Source organism: Parasteatoda tepidariorum, chromosome 9 (assembly GCF_982258835.1).
Source record: "Parasteatoda tepidariorum strain Cologne lab strain chromosome 9, Ptep-v5.0, whole genome shotgun sequence".
Classification (NCBI taxonomy): Eukaryota; Metazoa; Arthropoda; class Arachnida; order Araneae; family Theridiidae; genus Parasteatoda; species Parasteatoda tepidariorum.
In genome coordinates this window covers 8,466,012-8,480,231 of record NC_141763.1, presented here as the reverse complement: position 1 = coordinate 8,480,231, position 14,220 = coordinate 8,466,012, and the positions used below count along the sequence as shown (strand labels likewise).

The 14,220-nt window shown below is 27.8% G+C and overlaps 1 long non-coding RNA gene across 1 annotated transcript; it reads right to left on the bottom strand.

Annotated features, from left to right (window-relative positions):
* Positions 1 to 1,421: 1,421 nt before the first annotated feature.
* On the bottom strand, positions 1,422 to 7,270 carry LOC147803301 (uncharacterized). The gene is made up of 3 exons (XR_015429020.1): positions 7,116 to 7,270; positions 6,904 to 7,014; positions 1,422 to 2,059 (listed from the first exon to the last, which is right to left on the bottom strand). It is a non-coding gene; the product is annotated as an uncharacterized LOC147803301 (long non-coding RNA).
* Between the last annotated feature and the right edge of the window lie 6,950 nt (positions 7,271 to 14,220).

Here is a 14,220-nt window from a genome sequence, read left to right as displayed (position 1 = left end):
GTATGTGGTAAAAAACATTGAACTATATATATATATATATATATATATATATATATATATATATAAAATGTGGCAGTCAGACAGAGCAGGAAAACAGATTTTAATGAAAGCAAATTAATTTTATTTGATCATTTACAAATGGATGACGAGAGAAAAGTGAAGTTTACTCCATCGTGGTTTAGTCTTACTATTAGGGAAAATCTTAATATATCTTAATAAATCTTAATAAAAAATCCGAAAATGTCTCGATTTAGGGAAAAGAGGGAAATCTTAGAAATTACTATTGGTTTATTAAATAGGTCGCGTGATTTCCACAAGGAGTAAAGGGGAAAATGTCTTTACTTTTAATCAATGCATACTTTAGCCAAAGAACTTATACGCTTCGTGTGAAGAAGGGAAACTTCCTATACCAGGGATGGCGAACCAATGGCACGCGTGCCATTTATGGCACCCGACACAATATTTTAGGCACTCCACCGATCACAATTATTGTTACACTATGAATTGTTATTACACAAATGGTATTACGCTATGAAGCATATGTAACAATTAAATTAAAATTCACAAAAAAACAAACAAAATAATAAACAATTATTAACAAAAAAAATTAAAAATTAATACTAAGAAAACAATTAATAACCGTAAAAAACAAGCTAACAATAAATAACTAGCAAAAAAAATCAACAGTCCTGCTTAAAGTAACATCTTACAACCTAATATAAGTTATTGGTCATCTAATCTGCAACAACAGAAGTCACACTGATGTTACTTGAAGTTGAATTGCGTGTATAACTGAGACATTGCAAAATATATATATTTTTTCAATGTAAATAATGAGTTTTGAGTTGTTAGTATTTAGTATTATTATTTTCCCAATAATCACGAAGTCAAAATTATTTGACGGCACGTCTATGACCTCATTAAGCAATTTTTTTAGAGAAAATGGCACGTTGGTGTATAAAGGTTCGCCACCCCTGTCCTATACTATCAATGCTAAATCGTAACGATCTTTCCCCCAACTTGGGCGCTGAAGGTGTAATGCCAGAAAGCCACCGTCAAGAGCGATTGAAGAACGGGCGCAGATCATTTGATTTTCACCCAATGCACACATATTTTCTCCGTTAATTATAATCGGATTCGATTTTGCTTTTAAATTTTTTCAGTTCACAAATTTAGCAGGATAATAATTTATTTTAAAGTAGTAAATATTTATTTAACAAAAGCAATTTTTATTAAAAAATAAAAATTCATTAAAACTTTAAAAAATTGAGTAAAATTCATTTCCCCTTGGAAAAAAAACTTTTTCGATTTGTTAATTTTTCCATGTGTGTATATATATAAGAAATGTGCTATATATATATATAAAAAATTTTTGTTATATATACTTAGAGTTTTAAAAAAATAAGCAAGACACTTGTTGCAGAATTTGTTTTATCTTTATTAAACTTATCTAAAAAAAAAGTCTTTTTGGCTATATATTTTAAGAATATACTTTTCAATAAAATAAAAAACACACAAATAAAATTGCATGCATTTTATGCAGTAAATAAATATTTGAGCAAGTTTATGAAATAACGCCCGGTGGCTGAGCGGTAGTGCTTCGCGCTGTCGTGCCCCAGGTCCCTGTTTCGATCCTCGGGCCGGGCAAGGTTGACTCAGCCTTCATCCCTTCAGTCGGTCGATAAATGAGTACCAAGCATGCTTGGGAACTAAACACTGGGGGTTCCGCGTTCGGCTGACCACTTGACCGGAACATCTGCTCCTGCACCCCAGAGTCCAAGGTCAAGAAAGCTGAGATGAGTACAGTAGGCCTGGGCCCTCATGGACTGTCGCGCGGCTGAGTTTAGTTTTTAGTTTATGAAATGAAATAACATAAAATTAAAAAGATGCAATATTGGTTAATTGGAACTGCACTAGGAACAAGTCTGCATTTTTTCTGATACATAATCTTCAATTTTAGAATGCCTTGAACACAATTTACACCTGTTGTGTAGTCAGTCTGTCAGTATCAACATTCTGTAACGATACAATTTTGCTGGCCTCTAACCATTTCGTGCACCTAATGTTATAAAAAAATTGCACTAAAATCACACAGTAAGATTAAAGTGCTAATATGACATAAGAATGCTGTCTAATTCGACAACGGAATTTAAAATGTATGGCATTAATAAATTATATGTATTATTTTTCTTAAGTATTAATATTTTATTATATAGTTTTAAAAAAGCAGGCAGTGTTTAAAGAAAATAATTAGAAAGGAAATTTAATAACAAAACAATTCATTGGGCGATTAAATAACAAAATCAATTAAATTTACGTTTTACTGGCAGTATCATCTTCATAGTATGCAGGGGCCTCGGGCACAAAAATATTTTAGACCTATAATGTGTCTTAATGTTTAAAAACAAACTAAAAAACTTCACATACAAAAAATAAATCATTTTTAAGATACAGTCCGTGGCCAAATTATTAGATGCGCTATAAGATTCTATGTAAAATTATAATTATCAGGTAATACTAATTATACAGCTTTATTTTTTTTACGTAGCTGAAACCGGTTTCACTTCTTTACGTTGTTGGGGTGCACAACCTTTTTCAGTGAAGGGCCACATGCACAGCAGATTGACCAATGAAGGGCCGCATGCCAAAGTGTTTAGACCGACATATTGAAAGCAATTGTTGGTGGTGATTGTTATATAAACATCATTGTTTATATAACACTAAATTCTTTTTGTCGGTTAACCTTGTAATCTCTTTGCAGAAAATACAATACTTTAAAACGTTTAAAATTAGAAAAAGCAAAACTGATTACTTAAGAAGGAAAACAGAATTCGAAAATCAGAATCAATTTATCGGGAAAGAATTAGATAAATTGAAATAATTAAAAAACTATGGAAAAATTGAAATTTTTTTTATCACATTACAAAATACTAAAGTCCATTTAAACATAAATTTTAACGTTAATTTTTTTCTTCATAGAATTAAATTTCAAATAAATAAATATTCTAGTCATTAATATAAATTCAAGTTAAATACTTTGATTTAAAGAAAGTTTATAGGGTTAAAAATGATTAAAACTAAAACTAAACCCCTTAAGTGTAAAATAAGACTTAGCATTTATTAGGGAATGTACTTTATCTTACAGACATTTTTATTTTAAATTAATAATAAGAGGCTAAGAGAGGGAAGAAAAAGAAAGAAGAAAACACATTAAATTTTAAGGAACTATATTCCTTAATAATAAAAAACTATTAAGATACTTGTTTACAACTTTTTATGACGAATATATTTTTAACATGACACTTACTATTTACAATTAATACACAATCAATTAACAATCAATAAAATTTACATTACTTTTCGAAACTTATCTTGATTAAATTTTTTATACAGTTAAAATTTAATGATATACAAATCATTTCCCAGCATATAATCATAAATTATATAAAATGCTCCAAGAACATAGAAAATGGTTTAAAAAATTTCTTAATGGTTACACTGTAATTTGCAAAATGTTTGAATATTGTGATAATTTTATATACTTGATCATGTGATATTTTTTGAGCCATTAAATGAAAATGTAATGATTGTATTTAAAGACTACTCTGTAATTTTGAACAGGCCAAATTCATTCTGGAAAACAGTCTTTCGACAAAAGCTGTTGTTGTGGGTAGCATTAAACTTAGAGCAAATAACATAATCAGTTTTGGAATTTGTCCTAGATGGTGCTCTTCCTTTCTGGGTTTTTAAATCGCGGAAATACAAATAGCGATGTGTTATTTTTTAATTGCTTGAATACAAATTGCCATGTAGGATTTTTAAATTACGTAAATAATAAACTCGATGCTTGTTTTTCAAATCGCGTGAATACGAATCGTGTGGCTTTTAAATTGCGAAAGGACTACTCACAACACTTGATTTTTAAAATGCATGAATATGAATCGCGATATATGGTTTTTAAAACGCGTGCGAGAAAATGCGAGAAAAGTAGCAACGGATGATATTTTAAACGCCAGAACACGAATCGCGATATGTGATTTTAAATCCCGTAAATACGAAACGCGATGGATTATTTTTAAATCTCGTTAATGTTAATACGAAATGCGATGCGCAATTTTCAGATAGCGTAAATACAAATTACGATGTATGACTTTTAAATTACATGTGACAACAAAAAGAATAGGTTCGATGTGTGTTGTTAAACTTGCACGTGTTCATGGGACTAAAGAATTATGCCATTTTTTGAATTATTATTATTTTTTTTTTTTTTTTTGCTAAACGGACCGCGTTTAATATAAACACATCTCGGTTTTTTTTTTCCTGGGAAGGTGTTGATTTGGCTAAGATACGTAATTACTTTTTAAGTTACGAAAAAAAATTAAAGCTGAATCGAATTTCACGAGTTGTAATATTGTGTGAAAATATCAGGTAGATTCTAAATCACAAATAAAAATGCAGCAATAACGGGAAAGAAGAAAAAACACTTTCGAAAAACCTCTTAAAAAATTCGTGTTAAAATCGGTACAACGCAAATGATAAAATCGGCACAAACAGAGCACGTAAAAAATAATTATTTTAATGCGCGATTCAAAACTCGCTTGCTGTCAAAGTATTAAAAATATCATAATCTTTTTAAATCACGGGGAAAACGTAATAACTACTAAAACAATAACCAAAGTACTTTAATATTTTAGATGAAATTGGAGTAAATAAAGTCCATCGAAATTTTATGTAATTTAAATGCGAGATTTGAAATTAAAAGGCGCAATAGCGTATAAAAAATATCGGTACTTTTAAAACCTTGTAGAAATGTGTAGCAATAATTTCTAAAATAACGATTGAAAAATAATTTGATTTGCGATAAAATCGTTACAAATAAGCCATGTCAAAAAATGGTTATCTAAATGAGCGATTCTTTACTCGCGATTCGTAATAATATCGTGCTAAAATATCGAAGTTTTAAAAACCGGGCGGAAATGTGCAGCAATAACTGTTGAAGAAAGGATCTAAGGCTATTTAGATTTTCCATGAGGTTTGCACAAATAAAGCGTTTCATAACTTTCAAAAATCGCTATTTCAGAAACTACTTGAAAATGGGTTGCAATAACTACCGAAAAGCCATTGGAATCGGCACATACGAAAAGCGTCAAAAGAGGTAATTAAAATTCGTAAATCGTAATAATGATGTATTAAAAATATTGGGATTTTTAAAACTATGCTGAAATCCGTAGCCGTTAACCATCGAAAAACTACATTGATTGAGATTGGGTGAGCCAAAAACTTAAAAGTGTAAATTTAAATTACCGAATTTTTTTGATTATTTTTCAAAAACAAATATTTAATTTTTATTTTTATTTTGTTCAGATTGCGGCCGCGGGCCGCACATCGAGGGTTGGCGGGCCGCAGGTTGAGCACCCCTACGTTAGTGTATCAGTTGGTTAACATTGTAATGAAATATGTCAAAAATAAATACAAATAGGAGGTATATGAAAAATCTCCTGAATAAAAATCCATTTGTATGTTTAATTATAAAAATATTAACATGTATATTAATAATTTTATAATTAAATACATAATATTAATAAATTAACGCGTATGTTTAATTATAAAAGTATAGTATATAAACTCGTGCAAATCATGTCATTATTAAAAAACTACAGTGCGTCTATTAATTTGACCTAATTATTATAATATAATAATACAGTACCTGATGCAATAAATAGTCTGTATTTTTATAAGATTTTGTCGAATTTATATTATATAACGCCTAATTTAACCAATTGATACACGAACGTAAACAAGTACAAACCGGTTTCAGTCGCGTAAATACAATAAAGCTGTATAGAGTATCACCTGAAAAATTAAGATTTTACATAGAATCTTATAGTGCGTTTAATAATTTGGCCAGGGACTGAATGATGCAATAATTTTAACTCAATTTGTTTACCACAAAAACTCAAATAAAGCACTTTTAATCTATGCATAATTTCAAAAAATTTGATATGCTAACCAGTTGTAATCCTCATATAATAAAAATATTTAAAAACCATGGAAGTCAATTAAAATAACTAAAATAAACATAAAAAGGTATAACAAGTAAAATAAAAAAATATTCAAAAATTATGAATTATTTTATCAAACTAAACAGTTATTTAAACATCTTACAATGCCCAGGTACCTAAAAATTTCACGAGGGTCTAAAGTTTTCATTATAACGAAGAAAAATAGTTTTCGGTTGACTTTTTTTGTTGATAAACTATTCCAATTATTGGTGTTTGATAAGCAATCCCTATTTGCAGAAAAAAAATGCATAGGTACTCCATAAAAATTTATTTTAAAAAAATATATGAGATAATGTTTTTATTCTTAAATTCCTTTTAATGCAATTTTTTAAAAAAGTAAGATTCTCTAGGTCCCCCTGAGAAAATGAGGTCCCCGGATATTGCCCTAGTGTGCCAATAGGTATAGACGGACATTTAGAGCTAACAAACAAAAAAAATATATAACTAAACTACTCTATACATATTATATGAATAAAAAAGTAACACTTTTTACACTTAACACTATTTAAATAATTTCATATATGTAATGAAATTTCAAAAATTTAAAATATCAGATTCATAGATCTTTTTCACATTTCCTGAAAAACATTTATTTAAATTTGTACTTAGTTATATACATAAATTTTATTTGTAAATATTTATTTCCGACCGATAAAGGTAAACGCACTTATGGAATTATACAGAATTTAAAAACCAAATAAAATTAAATTAAAACCAGACACTATAAATTAGTCACACATTTAGTTACAATTCGAAGTCAGTCTTATCTAATAGGTTCATATAATCAATCATTGAAAAATATTATACTGAAATCTTCGAAAATGCTTAACTATTTACTTACGTTTCGATATTTTGAGGAAAGCGAAACTATTTCAAATTTGGATAACCCGCTCTGTTTACAGTGTAGTTAGAACATCTATCATAATTCTTTGCTTTGCGCACAGAAGAATCACTGAAAAATATTGAAAGAAAAAAAGAGGATTACAATTTTTATCAAAACTGAAAACAAGGATAAAAAATCAGCAGAAGATATGTTATACAAAGCGCACTTACTTGCTAGGGATAATTGTCAAACAATCGTCCGCCATTGATTGATATCTCATGTGCTTCTCTCTCCAAACTCTCCTTCCAAAACTAAGGATGATATTGCGCATGCGTTGCTGGAAACAAACTTCTCCGCCGTACACGAAGCGCTGGCATTGTGCCAGATTCTGTTACGACTTTCATGAGTTATTTATCTTATGTTACTTATATAAGTTACTTATGTTAAGCTACTTATATAATCTTTGCTTTAGCCAAAAATAGATTTAAGGACAGGGTGTGAATTTAAAAGTGTGGGAAAGTGTTTCGATTAGAATTATAAAATAAAAGAAAAGGATTTACAGAATAGATGACATAAAAAGATTAATTGAAGCTTTTTATGTTATAAATATATATATTTTATTTTGAAAATTTTCAAATACAGTTTTAATAATTTCTTATTGCAAGTAAGCCAACTATTTTTAGACATTTTGATCCCATTAATGTTATTTTTACATTTCGCACTTTTTCTGAAAATAAATTAATGCAAAAGTAATTAACACATATTTTTATTTAATTTAATAATGATGGTAAAATTTTGAATAGTAAAGTAACAATGTTTTACTGTAAATAATGTAATCTCAGAAATTATTTTTATGCATAAAATAATTGAATTGTTTATGGAAAAAAAAATTCAAAACTCATATTTTTATTTATTCAAACAAAAATTTTGAAATTAATCAGATTCAGATTTTATATAAATTTCAAGATTTAAAATTACATTGTAAAAAAATTTAAACACTTTTTAAATTTGAGTAGTGAGAGTAATTAAAATTATCACTAAATAAACTAAATAATTTTAAAAAATTTATGTGACAATTTTGTGCCTTTTCTATATCTTGAGTTTTTATTTACTGTCAGAATGCAGATGTAAAAAGCCTTTTTTTTTGCCCTTTGTAATAAAATGTCATATTTTAGAACTTGAAATTTGTATTAATGATACGAAGGTAGTGAGAGACTTTATAGACTTTTACCGAATATCTTATAACTATGAGTGCAAGTTGCATACTTTTAAATTAAATTTAATCTGAAACGGCAAAAAACTGTGAATGATTTTTTTTCTAATTGCAATTTACAAATTACATGATTATAAACATCTAAACTTAAATATACATATGGAGCTTTTTGAAAAACTAAAAGTCCAAAAAGAAAGAAAAAGCTTAGTTAATGTAAAACAAACAAAAGGTTACTTAACCAAACTTGCACTTTACATTCAAAAATTGGAAATATAACTAGGTCAGTGGAATTTTATATTTTAATTACTGATCTACCTTATGCCATATTGGGTTTAAAGGAATGTAATGAGTTTAAATTTGTGATTGATTGTGCTAAACGAGTTGTATTGCAAAATTTTGGAGAAAACGGATCACTTTTTTGGATTATAAAAGCAACTTGTCTCCTGAAATCCAGATTAAAGATTGCAATAAAAATACCAATAATGAAAATAAAGTTAAGAATAAAAATAAGGAATGTAGAAATAAAAGAAAGAATGTTAAGTCAAATAATAATGAACAAAATTAAAACATTGTTAAAAAAAAGAAAATTTTGGACGTGAGAATAAACAAAAATAAAAATGTAAGCAAAGTTAATTTAAAGAAAAATAAAACAAAAAGTGGACTTAAAAATAAAGATTTAAATAGCAAAACTGAAAATAATCTTGAATTTTCAAATATTCTTGAGACAAAATGTGATAATGGTGTGCAACATTGTCAAAATCATGTTGGCGGAATTATGCAAATTCAAGATAATGAAAAAAATTCTCAACTTCAGAATAACAACCACTGTGTCATTTTTTTTTTTAATTTTGTTTTCTAACAATATAAACAATACTGGAGTCAAAACTTCTGATTGAAACATTTCCTTTAACAAAGTGTCAACTTTTTTTTTTTCTTCATATCTCATATCACTTGTTTTTTCCTGTTTTTCCTGTTTTTTGAATATGTGCATTTTGAAAATGTTTATATAATTTTCTCATCTTGATAGAAGAGTTTATTTGAATTGTGTTATTATGAGGATTCATTCTTCGTTGTAAACAACTTTAGTGAGATCTTCAAACGATGAACATAGAACTGAACTGACAAAGAGTCAGAAAAACTATTTAAAAAAATTTTTTAATTAAAAAGAAGGCTTGCTTGTCTGCTTTACTGCTTTCCTGCTTTTCTACGTTTCTTTAGCAGTGAAATATGTGTTAAATTAGTAACATAATGTTAAATTTTAATGCTGTTTATTTAAATGTGTTTTTTTGTAATTAATGCTATTTCTGTATATTGATGGTAATGTGAGATTTCGAAATTTATTCTTTTCAATTCGATTGGGCTTTTATCATAGGGAAAGTTCTGTAAGTAGATAATTTTCTTTAACGAATTTTAGAGAGCAATTAAAAAATTTTCGAGGATGGGGATGTAACATAAAAAACTTCATTTAAGCTTTTTATGTTATTCCTTTTCTGTAAATCCTTTTCTTAATTTATTATTAAAAGCGAAACTCCCACTTTTAAATTCGCAGCCTGTCCTTTAATCTATTTTTGGCTCAAGTATGCATTACTTAAAAATAAGACATTTTTCCCTTGCTCCTTGTGGGAATCGCGCGATCTATTTGATAAACTTATTACAATTACTAAGATATCCCTTATTCCCTAAATCGAGACATTTTACGGATTTTCTTTGCAAGATTTTCCCTAACATTTACGCAACAGCACGACTAGTGGTGACGCCCTCTTTCTCTCGTCATTCATTTCATAATAATCAAATCAAGCAAGGAGACAAGGGACAGTGAATATATATATATATATATATATATAGATGGCTTGTCCAACAATGTGCCCGTACTCCTTTGAAACTAGCCCGTAGCTCCTAAATAAATAAAAATATAATTTTCTCTTATTTATTACAAACATTTATATAAATTAGACAAAGAATTAGTAGTTACTAGGATTACACTATACAGTAATAAGAGAAATACTAGTTTACTAATAGTAACCTAGTATTTCTTTTATCAAATAATTTATTTCTTTTATCAAATAATTTAAATGATAATGGTCAAGTTATCTGGAATGTCAATTTATCCTAGGGTACTGTGTTTTTTAAATGAATTAAATATGAGGCTTGCCAGTTCCACTTGTAAGATAACAAAAATTGAAAATGTATCACGAACATTAACGGGAAACGCGTGGACGTCGGATTCGAGAAATTCGTTGTCCGCGGGTGATTTTAAACTGCCGAGGCGGTTTTTCGGTTTTTCGAACCCTAATATATATATATATATATATATATATATATATATATATATATATATATATATATATATATATATATATATATATATATATATATATATATGAATGATGTGATTCTCACGAAATATGACAATGCACTGTCCCTTGCTCCAAGATCTGATACTATAATACTAAAATAACTTTTTTTTTAATATTAATAAATAGCATTGCTGCTAGCATTTTAAAATGACTTTGCACTAGCATTGACTGTTTTGTACAGTTAAAAAATTTAATTGAATATCAAAATGTCATTTTCCTGGCATGTCCCAAAAAATGTTTCCAATAATAACTAGCTTCAAAACTTCCCATAAATTTTTCAATATCTAATTTTTTTTTATCTCAACCGGTGTAAGCATTTCTAGAATATACGCAGAGGGTATTATTTACAAAACTTCGTTTAAATTAATTTTTTCTGTCAAAAAATTTTTTGTCCCAAGAAAATCTGTCATTTTCCTGGCTACTTTTATTTAGTGGTTTATAACCAAACTAGATAGAGCCAGCAATCAATATCTTATGTTAATAGATTGATTAGATGCCCTCCTATATGAACATGTCTTGTTGGATGAATAAAGAACCAATTTTCTGGTTCAAAATCTATTTCGAAAATTTTTCAAGGTCAGTAGGTTTTTGTGTTGTCATTTTCATGGCTTCTTGAAATCATTAATAACATAAACTACATAGATTTATCTGAGTTATTTTAAGAAATCCTGTTGTTTTCCGCAGAACTTAAACGTCTTAAGCCAAAATATTAAATTAAAGTAAAGTTATATGCTATAAAAGGGCGAATTTATCATTATCCTGGCTGTCATTTTCCTGACTTATGAATGCCCGGACATTGCAGTGTTACCAGATATTTTTTTTCTATTTTTTTTATTTTATTTTTTTGTAAACTGCTAATACTGTAAGAAGGGAAAGCAAATATTAACCTAATACCAAGTTTATTTATGATTGTAATATGCTTGGATGTAATCAAAGTTATTTATTTACTTAATGATTGATTATTATACACAATTTTATTCTGCACATATCAGCAACAAAAAAAATTTTTATTTTTTCTACAGTGGACAAAAAGAATTAGTTTAAGCAATTTATGGTTCATCTAACATAAAGGGTTAAGTTAAGTTACTCACTATTAACTTAAAATGACTGTTTTTTAAACTTCTAAGCTAGTATGTCATTTTCCTGGCATTCAAGATTTTGTGAATTTCGATTTTATCTCTTTTCTCAAACAAATATCAATAAACTACACTGCTGTCTGTAAGATATTAATAAGTGGAACTAAGGAAATATACAAAAAAAAGTTTAGATTATTCTGAAGACTTTAAATTCCAAGAAATTTTTCGGTCAGAATTGTCATGTTTAAAAAGAATCACCCATACATGCATATATATATAGATAGATAGATAGAAAAAATAATAGAAAAATGAGCGGAAAAGCAACTTTTTTCCTAAACTCCTTTTATTCTTTACCATTAATAGTGTACCTCTTTGTTCTCATATTCTGCCTTTCTATTTATATTTGATTTACCGGAAACCTAATTAAAAAAAATAAACAAAAATAATTTTTTAAGAAAAATAATAATTTTTTTTCTTTAAATTATATTTTAGTTATCCATTATTAAATTTTGTTTTGATGTATAGTGAGTAGTTCTAAATATGGCAGTAACTTTTTATTTATTAGAATAAATACACTCCGTATTTCCTTTCCTTAAAAATTTACATTAAACTCTTTAAGTTAAAAGAAAATTTTAAGTGGTTAGCAGATTTTAAAAGGAAAAAAATGAATTATGCGTCAATAGGACGATTGCTTAATAATTTCTTTAACAAATGGCAACAGCCGATCAGCTACATTTTACTAATTGAAATATTCTTAGAAAAAGTTTTTAGTGTTTTCATGTATGTCCAAATGCAGCTATTTAACTTTTGTTTACTTCTTAACTTCTTATGTTTTTATGAAATATTTGTGCAACAAAACACCATTTTCATGTCCATAAAATAGCAAAAAGTCCAAATCACGTAGAGATCGCAATGCCATTATTTTCTTTCTCATAAGATACTATGCTCTAACGCTCAATTAGAAAAAAAAAAGTTTTCTAATTTTATTTCTTATTCGAAAAGTATTTTGTGAGACTTCATATAATATATTGTATATGCTGCCACTAAAATCATTAACTAGATTATTTGAAAGTAGGGGGATCTGTTACATCAAGTGCATCGTTATTGTAGTTCTAAAGATTTTTTTCTCGCACAATTTGATGACTGTTTGATTGTTGAAGTGATTCTTCAGATATTTTAAAAATAAAAAAAAATTACAATTTCCTTAATTGTAATGATATTTAAAACCGTTTAATTCTTTGATTTTTCACTTCTTCACTTGATTTTTTTTTTGAGATTGCGAAAAGTAAAAATATTATTATGTTAACTTAAGTAGCCAGAAAAGCTGTTGTTATTCTCGCCAAGATCTTGATTTAATTTTAACGAGTACCTAGGAGGAAATTATCACAGAATTTTTGCAAATTATCTAGGTCATTAAAGAAACAATTCTTTTGGCAGTTTTAAAATTATCATTCTAGTTAATTTGCACATTAGCAAGATATCTGCAGAATAACTGATTTCTAAACGCGGTAGAACATATAACATAAGAAACAGGTACCGAACATACCCAAATTTTGAGAAGTACCAAAATCTAAGAAAATCTTATCCAGAATTAATAATCACCTGTTGTATATAAAATTAATCTTATCTTCTATACTCTTTGTACAGTGTTTTCTTCTTGTTTACAATGACAAACAACTATTGCTCCTTACGTTTGGAGGTAGCACGAATTGTGAGCTTAAATTACCATATTATACATAAATGGCATTGAATTTTACAGCTATTCACTTACTCTGAAATTCCAAGCGTTCGAATTTCATGCAAATATTATTTGTTTCGTGGGAGTGTGGTATGATCTACCGTCGCCTGTATGACGTCAAATATTTCAATTGAAACGCACTTTTATGCAATTCACTGTTTATTTGAATAAATTATTTGAGAAAGCTGGTCTTGCGCAATTTAAGATTATTAAATATTCAATGCTCTTAATTGAAAATAAAATAAGTCATCATTCTCATGTCTTAATTCAGAAGGCGTCATATATTTACTAATACTTAATTTAATCTTTTACTGCTCGTAATGATAGAATAATTATCAATTAAGCTCATAATTTGTTTATTCATAAATTTTAATTTGTTTTTTATGAACATATATTGTTAAGCTATAATTAAATACGATTTATTTATTTAATGCATTACGTGATTTATTTTGGGAAAATAATTTTTAGTTTATTAAGAAATAAATTACATAAACCTGAATAACTTTTTATCTAATGATCGTGCTAGGACTCAATGATTGGTGACCACCAACATGCTAATTACTTAATGCAGGCAATACTTCAAGTTATGAAATTAGTTAAAAAACGTACTTATAAAGAATAAAAAAGTTTCCGGATTCTTGACCATCAAAATGAGGAGGAGGGAGCTACAATCTGGAAAATGTGGTCCAAATCGTTTGGTCAAGAGAACGAAATTTTGAACTCCTTAATATTAATTTTACTTATGCATAAAATATATTGTAATATCGTTCTCTTTTTAAATATAATTGAACGAAGAAAACTTATATCCTATTGAGATTTTCGTGTTTTATTTTGTACAAGAGCTCCGATAACTTATTGGGCACATACTATAAATTTATGATCAAGCATGTAACCTCGTTTTCCAGGGCTGGGTTCTGTATTAAAACAGCAACGGTAAGAGTGTCGTGCATT